This window comes from Nycticebus coucang, chromosome 3, assembly GCF_027406575.1.
Source record: "Nycticebus coucang isolate mNycCou1 chromosome 3, mNycCou1.pri, whole genome shotgun sequence".
NCBI lineage: Eukaryota > Metazoa > Chordata > Mammalia > Primates > Lorisidae > Nycticebus > Nycticebus coucang.
In genome coordinates, this window is record NC_069782.1 from 98,007,193 (window position 1) to 98,015,210 (window position 8,018).

At 45.2% G+C, this 8,018-nt stretch overlaps 1 pseudogene; it reads right to left on the reverse strand.

Moving 5' to 3' along the window:
* Positions 1-745: 745 nt before the first annotated feature.
* Positions 746-4,234, reverse strand: LOC128581068 (protein NipSnap homolog 1-like; annotated as a pseudogene).
* Positions 4,235-8,018: the final 3,784 nt, after the last annotated feature.

An 8,018-nucleotide genomic window follows, 5' to 3' on the forward strand; every position in this document is an offset into this window, starting at 1 on the left:
AAACCCAAATTCTAAATTCTGGTTCCTACCTTCTCGGTTCCTGTTACATGTCTGTCTCCTGCCCCTAAATCCTTCCTGGCTCCCTTCCTTTTTCCCAGCCTCTCTGCTGGGAAATGTCCAGACTGCTCTTGGACCTTGCTGATTTGAAGGGTTTCTGTGGCAGTTCCAGGCTTTTCCTCAGCAGGGCTGTCCATCAGATGGGCGGTCCAGTGGAGACCAAGGACTTCCCAAGGGTTTGTCCTGAACCCCTCTCTTCCCAGCCCACCTCTAACCACTGGACACGCTACCTTTTGTTGCAACTAAATCTAATCCTTAGATTAGCAACTAAGCTAATCTAAGGATTTCTATGGTGATTATTGCAGCCTGGTGGCCTAGAGATGAGGAATCTTAGGAGGAGATTAAGAAAACCTATAAGAATGCTATTCTTCATTCAGGGAAATTAGAACTTCTCCCCACAGGGAAGGGAGGCAGATGTGGAAGGCAGGAAAGGTCCGGGCAGAGGTATATGTCTTCAGAACCTTGTCATCCTTCTGTTCTCCCTTGTCTGAGCACAGCACTGTCCCTGCATCCTCCCAAGAGCCCATAGTAAAGCAAGATAGCAAGACTGAGAGCTGTCCAGGGTTGCCCTGAGGGAGAAGGGAGGTAGGTGGAGGTGTCGGCCGTGTCACTGGAGAGGCAAGATCTTCAAGGGGATCATGGTCCAATACTCCATGTGTCATACCGGCGGGATGTAAAGCAGACATTTTCATCCCAGCCGCTCCTCCTCCTGAGACTGCGGGTCTTTATAGGCCTAGAGATGGCGCACAGTGTAGAGTTCTCCTGCCAGTACTTGATGGCCTGAGCCAGTTGTTCCCCCATTTGATCGTGATTCCTGGCTTGAGCTTGTATGTCCTCAGTGCATAGATGTTGGGGTCCACTCTCAGCTCTGGCTCTTTCCAAAAGCTGAACTCCAGGAGCAACTGGTTTCTCTAGAACAGTGGTTCTCAACCTTCCTAATGCCACAATGTATTTTCATTGTTAAAAAGAGGTTGCAAACCACAGGGTGAGAACCGCTCCTCTAGAGAGCAGCACTGGCTCTGCTGCTTCCGGAACTCCAGGCGCTCCTTATTTATGAGCTCGTTCGCACAGTCCACACAGGCTGGGTAGCCACCCGAGAACCACCACAGGTGCACCGCCTGGTCTTGCTCCCCAGACCACATGTTCCAGTCACCTATGGGCGAGCAAAGCTCGTCCTCTCTTGCCCAGCGGCAGCCTGGGCAGCAGAGCCTCCATCAGGCTGTTGTAGGCCTCCAGACACTTGGGCTTCACACTGCGAAACTGGATCTTGTAGAGGTTGCTGGTCTCCCTCCTGGATTGCGGGGTGGTGTGGGCATCTTTCCAGGGATCCACCTTGTGGACAAGGAGGGAGCAGAGCCAGCTATCTTCATCATCCTTGGAATAGAAATGCTCTGTACCACCACAAAGATGCTGCCCAGCTGCGGAGCCAAGTTGGAGCAGCCTCTATCCTGGACATTTTGGTTAGTATTTTAGAAGACTTTGGTTTCTATTGAGATTTTTACTTTACCATGTAGTCATCATGTATAGATTCAGCATGCAGGTCCTGGTCTACTTTTATGGGCTGTATTTCTAATGACAATCTAATTTTCAGAGCCTATGTGGTGCTGTTCTGGTTTGCTTGGTTTATTTTGTGTGATTGGTGCTCCCGCTTGTCCCTGCTTGTGCTGCTTCAGAGGGTGAAGGAGCTCCCCGAGTCTGGGCCATCTGCTCCCTGGCCTGTGGACATGAAGAGTACTTCCTGAGAGAATGGTGCCTGTGGCTCAGTGGGTAGGGCGCTGGCCCCATACACCGAGGGTGGCGGGTTCGAACCCAGCCCCAGCCAAACTGCAACACCAAAAAAATAGCCGGGCATTGTGGCAGGCCCCTATAGTCCCAGCTACTTGGGAGGCTGAGGCAAGAGAATCACCTAAGCCCAAGACCTGGAGGTTGCTGTGAGCTGTGATACCACAGAACTCTACTGAGGGTGACAAAGTGAGACTCTGTCTCTAAAAAAAAAGAGTACTTCCTGAGCCAGGTAATGTTGCTACAGGATTCCTTCTGCTTATAGAATGCTTCAGATGGGCTCTATTGTGCTAGGATCCCCCTTGCCTGTATTGCCTAGTAACTCTGAGTGAGGCAAGGGGGTCTCAGGTTTACAGTATTAAATGGTTTCTAGGTCTTGGCACTGTTCTGGCAGGATCCCCCTTGAAATTGCTCCTGGCCACCCATTGTCTCTAAGTGGAAGAACAAAATCTCAGGCCTTACAAGGAAAGAATGTGCTTTCCTGGCTGCATACTGTCATCAGGACTTCAGATTCATCTCCTAGCATCTCTTCTGGGATCACCTCCTTTGTTTGTGTGACTCCCATTTGATCCAGAGGAGTTATAGCTTACCTGCTTGCCTTCTGCTGGTGGGTTGGGGATTGGGAAATGTCAGGCTTGAGTTACCTTCTTTGGTTAGGTGGGCATTTATAAGGCACCCTGTTGCTACTGACATATTGTTCCTCCAGTCCCAGGTACCTAATGGATAGTGCCTCCCCAAAATTCATACCTACCCAGAACCTCAAAATGTGATCTTATTTGGGAAAAGCATATTTTCAAATGTAGCCAGTTAAAATGAGACTATAGTGGATTAGGGTGGGTCCTAATCCAACAAATGGTGACCTGACAAGAAGAGGAAAATTTCAGGACACAGAGACACTCACACAGGGAGAACTCCATGTGACCACAAAGGTGGAGATTAGAGTGATACATGTACCAACCAACAGGATGCCGAGTATTGCCAGCAACTATCAGAAGCAAGGAGAGAGGCATGGAACGGATTCTCCCTCACAGTCTCCAGAAGGAACTAACTTGGCTGACGCCTTGATATCAGAATGTTGGCCTCCTCCAAAATGGAGAGAATACATTTCTGCCATTTTCAGCCACCCGGTTTGTGGTGATCTGCTCTGGTAGCCTCAGGAAGCCAATGCACTAACCCGTTTGCCTTCTTTCCATCTTGCAGAGTTCTTCTTTGCTTGTTGTACTTAGAGGAACATGGATAGACGAGTCCATGCATCTTGTCCAACTAGAAGCCAGATATTATTTTTATATGTTGTTCATATTTTATCTTAAATCAGTCTAAACAGTCCTTTATTACTGTCCTTGGCTGCTCTTTTTGATCATCCATAGTATATATAGGAAGCAAGAGACCCAACAGAGGAGATGACAAGATGATCTCTTTGACAAAAATTAAAGGAGATACTAGGAAAGAGTAGTGTATCAGCTGCAGAGGGACAGCCAACCAGATCAGGGTTGAGTGTCTCAAAAGTTGGACATTTCATTACCAAGATCCTTCCACAATCATAATTTTTTTTAACCTGAACATGACTTGATATATCTGTCCCAAACTTCTTTCCAAACATGGTTTTTCTCTACCATGATGAATTTTCTCCCTCTCCCTTCCACACTCAGCCTAGATGAGCTAAGGAACCTTGTGTAACTCAGAGAAGTGTGCTAATTGGGCTGACCCCCGAGAGCGAGTGGCTGGGCATGTTGAGCTGAGAAGCAGAAAACATAGAGCAGCTCTCTTGACTTCCTTCCTTCCAAATGCCCAGGCCCAGCCTGTACTAGGGCCCTGCAAGATAGCCATGGTCTAGCCCACCGACCTCCTCCAAAGGGGCTCTGGGAAACCCTCAAAGAAGCTGAATTAGACCACTATCCACCCCATCTTATTCTCAGAGCCTTCACCTGAGAATGATAACATTGTTTTTTCCTTGCACTGCTAGGTTTGTACTTGCTACTCAATTTTTCAGACTAAATAATATATAATTGAGGGATATATAGCATCAAAGTGGAAAGAAAAACATACAAAAGGAGAATGTGATTGGAGTGGACCTGCTGGTACTGGTGATGTTCTCTCAACTTGATGTCGAAATGTTTGCTTTATTTTTCTTCAAATATACATATATAGTCTACTCTTTGGTATAGATGTGTATTTCAAAATAGAAAAAAATACTTTGCAGAGCCTCTTTCTAGGAAAAAAATGGATAAAATCAACTGCTTACAGAAGAATAATACAAGTCTTCATAAGTAAGAAAAGATTTCAGAATTGCTTCTGCATAGGCGGTTTTCTGGGACAAACAGAATATGGACTCAAATCCCAGTTCTGCTCCTGACTGACTGATCTCAAGCAAGCACTTACCCTCTCTGAGCCCCATGTTTCGAACAACTGTTTAACTCCTAATAGTGGCTCCCCTCACAAGCACTGTGAAGGGAAAAAAAAGGAATTATATGAAGAGAACATTCAGTCAAGTGTCGTGGGGGGGGGGGGTCTCAACACACTCCCATAAAACAAGACCAATGTGAATCCTATAAAATGAGACTGAGAGTCTGCTCAGGCTGTCATAACAGAATAACGGAGTGGATGGATTAAACAATAGAAATCTATTTCTTGTAGTTCTGGAGTCTGGGAAGTCCAAGATCAAGGTGCCAGCAGGATGGGTTTCATTCTGAGGCCTCTTCTCTCGGCTTGAAAGTGGCCACCATTTTGCTGTGTGCTCACATGATCTTCTTTGTGCACACAAAGGAAAGCCGTGGGGCAAAGAAAGTGAACCCAGCTCTCCAGTGTCTTTTCTTACAAGGGTGTTAGTCCCATCATAATAGCCCCACCATCATGGCTCATTTAACTCTAGTTACCTCCCCCAAACCCCATTGCCAAATACCATCACATTAGGAATTGGAGCTTCAACATATGAATTTTAGAAGAACACAAACATTTAATCTGTAACATCAACTGATTAATGATTGGCTCAGACAGGGCACGAAGAAGGACTTCATGGGTGGAGAGTCTGGAGAGGAGGTGGGGTTAGAGTAGAGCTGAATAACTAGCAAGGAAGTTCTTCTGTGTTTGGAGGAGGGAAGGACTTTCATGCAGGGGATGGTGTGAAGAGACAGCAAGCTTCCTAAAGACAAGGAATATGTTGCCTTCCCCTGTGAGTATTCAGAGCCACCTAGGGCATATAACATGACAGAAGTCTTTAAAAATCTGTTGAAGTGATCTGACTGTGGGTAGAAGAGTGTTCTGGATTAACGGTTGTGGAGAGGAGCAAGAAGAATCATCCTGATGAAGAGACAAGTTGAGGCCAGCCTATAGAGGATCTTTGATAGATCTGTTGCTTTAGCCTGCCCAGTTATGTTTCCCTTTTGGGTTTGTCTTTTTTTTTTTTTTTTTTTGGCCCGGGCTGGGTTTGAACCCACCATCTCCGGTATATGGGGCCAGCGCCCTACTTCTTTGAGCCACAGGTGCCTCCCTGTGTCCCTCTTTTGATATCAGCATGCAATTTCCCTCAAGGAATAGGCCCTTTTCCACTGTTGGTTCATATAGTACAGGTAGAGCTAATCCCACTCCCAGCTCCAGCAGTGGCCATGTGCTCCAGGCCTGGCTCAGCAGTGTATTCTTCTATCCTTCTGATCATGCCACTGGTTCAGAGGTGGACATGTGACCCAAGCTGGGCCAATAGGAACGCTTCCTGGGACTATCGCCGAAACTTAGAAAAGAACTCCCTTTCCACTAAGATTGCTTAAGCTAATTTAAAAACAACTACAACTGGGCGGCGCCTGTGGCTCAGTGAGTGGAGTGCCGGCCCCATATGCCGAGGGTGGCGGGTTCAGACCCAGCCCCGGCCAAATTGCAACAAGAAAATAGCCGGGCGTTGTGGCAGGCGCCTGTAGTCCCAGCTGCTCGGGAGGCTGAGGCAAGAGAATCGCGTGAGCTCAAGAGTTAGAGGTTGCTGTGAGCTGTGTGATGCCACGGCACTCTACCTGAGGGCGGTATGTGAGACTCTGTCTCTACAAAAAAAGAAAAAACAACTACAACAACAAATTTGAGCAGCTCTTGGCACAATGTAGGGAGAGCCTATTTGTCAGGAGGGATGAGTTCTGCTGCAAGTAACAGAGAACCTAATATAAAGTAGCTTAAACAATAAGGAAAATGTGTTATTACATAAAAAGATCCTCAAGGCAAGGAAGCTCCAGGATTGGTGACTTTAGTGATTTCATCAAGATTAGGGGTATATATTCTTTCCATCTTTCCAATCTGTCTCCTTAATGTATCAGTTAGCAAAATGGCTACTGTAGTTTCTGGTTCAAATATCCGGTCACAGTAACCAACAGAAGAATAAGAAATCATCTTTCTTTCTCTATTTTTTTTTTTTTGAGACAGTCTCACTTTGTCACCCTTGGTAGAGTGTGGGTGCCCACCACAATGCCTGGCTATTTTTTGAGACAGGGTGTCACTCTTGCTTAGGTTGGTCTCGAACCTATGAGCTCTGGGAATCCACCTGCCTTGGCCTCCCAGAGTGCTGGGATTACAGGCATGAGCCACTGCACCCGACCTTAAGAAATTATCTCTTTCTAGAGTCTCCTTATAAAAGAGACCAAACCCTCCCAGAATTTCCTTGACAGACCTTGCCCTCTACATCATTGGAATAGCATGACATGGCCATGACCAAATGAATTACTGACAGTGTAATGGTACCTCCAATCTTTTGAGCTGGGGAAATGGTAACCTCTTCTGATTGTCAGTTTTATGTGTCAACTTGGCTAGACTACAGTCCCCGTATTCAATCAAACACTTTCTCTTGAGGTTGTTGTGAAGATCTTTTGTGAATGTGATTAAATTCCATATCAGTTGACCTTAAGCACAGAAGATTATCGTAGGTAATAAAGGTGGACCAAATTCAATCAGTTGAAAGCCCTCGAAGAATTGAACAGAAGAAAACATTTCTGGTTGTCAAAATAGGAGAGGGGTTAGGAATACTGATAAACATCCTACAACACACAGACAGCTCCCTGCATCAAAATATTAGCCAGCCCCTAATATCCATCATGCCAGGGTTGAGAAATCCAGCTGTAAACGATCATAAAACTGGACAAAATAAATAAAACAACTGTTTTCAAATATAGGGTAAGAAGCAGCATAAGACTGAGACTGTTGTAAGAAGAGAAAATCGTGAAATGAACCCATAACTGTCTTGGCTCTCTGGTGGAGATAATCTTTTGGTCATGGAGCATCCCACTAAACTGAGAAGGCAGAAATCAGAGTTAAGTACAGCTGAAGCAGCTGGAATCTGTGTGGTAGAGTATCAGAGAAAGGAGCTATGCAGAGAGGGAAGCTTGAATTTTCATTTGGGTGTCCTTATCTAAGGACTGGAGCTGCACATGTATAGGACAAGACTGCCTAATGATTATAAGAGAACATAATTGAGAATGGAACAAAGATTTTAGGTAATGAGCATAGGTAATGAGAATGCAGAAGATATTGGAGTTTCAGCCCGGTCACAATGTTGAGACCTCATTAATACCTTGTTACTCCCTTAGCACCCAGCTGAGATGCCCAAAAGACTTTTCTTAGAATTAAGGGTTATATTCTAGACCAGTGGTTCTAAACCTTCCTAATGCCATGGCCCTTTAATACAGTTCCTGTGGGTCATGACCTACAGGTTGAGAACAGCTGCTCTAGACCAAAACCTACTCTAGACCCACCCTAACAAAGCTTAAAAACAAGTTCTATCAAAATTTGCAGTGGAGACAAAGTTTAGAGGTTGAATCTTAGCAAATTAGAAAGTCTTAGGAAATACCTAGACCTTTCTTTGGCCTAATAAGTACAAAAACAATCCAACAGAAGATCAAGGCCAGGGATCAGCAAATTATGGTGCGTCAGTTGTTTTTTTATATTCCGTTTTATTGGGACACAGCCATGCCCATTCATTCACATATTGTCTATGGCTACTTTCATGTTGTATAGTTGCAATGGAGACTATATGGACCACAGAACCTAAAATGTTTACTCCCTATCCCTATACAGGGAAAGTTTGCTAACTCTTATTCAAAGTGATCCTCACATAATTGAACAGCCAATTAGAACAATGAACAACATTTTTCAGAGGAAGGTAACAGAGGAAACCAGAGTCTCTACAGCACACCATATATAATGTCTAGTGC